Below are 1,438 nucleotides of genomic sequence, written 5' to 3'. Positions count from 1 at the left end.
ATGTAGACACACATACAAAGATCGGCTGAATAAGCCGTCAGGCGAAATTTAAAATACCAGTGAACACGAATTTTACAACACACACACACACACACACACACACACACACTGTCTCCGCATGTATGATTGCATGTACGTGTGTGTGTGTGTGTGTGTGTGTGTGTGTGTGTGTAGATGGATAGATAGCTAGATAGATAGATATATACACACATGTATGCATTCACATACACGTGATCATATACATACATATACATATATATATATATATATATATATATATATATATATATATATATGTACGTGTGCATGGATGTATGTGTGTATATGTGTATGCGTATTCGTATGTGTAAGTACACCCGTTACTGAGAGTGTGTGTGTGTGATGTCATTCATTGATACATTTCAATCATTTCTTCAAGTACGATTTTCTTTAACTTCTCCAATCAACTTTCTCCCGTGTCTTGTCTGTGGCTTCCATATATTTTATTTCCTTTTTCTTTATTATTTATTCCTGCCTCTTTTTTTTTCCTTTCATTTATCCTTTTTTTTTCCCCCTCCACCTTGTTTCTTTTCTCTTTTATTTCTTTTTTTTCTCTCTCCTTCGTCGTGGTTGTTGTTGTTGTTTCTGCCATTTTTTCCTTTCCATTTTACATCAAGAACTCGCAGAGAACCATCGTGCCATCACGGAAGGTAAAAATTAATGAACGACCGTGTAAAACGTGGCATTGAATAGAAGCAATTCAGATTGTTAAATACACACATACATACAAGCATACACACATAAACGCGCACAGGGGCAATGACACACACACAGTACATCAACGTAACTATGCTTGTGTGTGTGTATGTATGTATGTATGTATAGTTGGATGGATGTGTGTATATTTATATACACAATTATAAATATATACATATATATGATTATTCTTTTGATATTTTTAAAATCTATCTATTTCACATACACATGCACACATACGCATATATGTGCATATGAATGTATATATATATGTGTATATGTCTGTGTATTTGTATACACATATATGCATGTATTTATAAAGGTTATATATTTATACATACATAATATATATACACGTACATACACACACGAAAACAAACGTACAAATACATATATATATGCATACATATATATATATCTATGTATATATATGCATATATATATATGTATACATAGACGTATATACATACACACATACATATATATATATACATACACACATACATATATATATATACATACACACATACATATATATAGATATACATACACACATACATATATATAGATATACATACACACATACGTATATATAGATATACATACACACATACATATATATAGATATACATACACACATACATATATATATATAGATATACATACACACATACATATATATAGATATACATACACACATACA

The sequence above is a fragment of the Octopus bimaculoides genome, chromosome 25 (genome assembly GCF_046866305.1).
Source record: "Octopus bimaculoides isolate indiv1 chromosome 25, ASM4686630v1, whole genome shotgun sequence".
NCBI classification, from domain to species: domain Eukaryota; kingdom Metazoa; phylum Mollusca; class Cephalopoda; order Octopoda; family Octopodidae; genus Octopus; species Octopus bimaculoides.
This window is presented reverse-complemented; position numbering follows the sequence as displayed.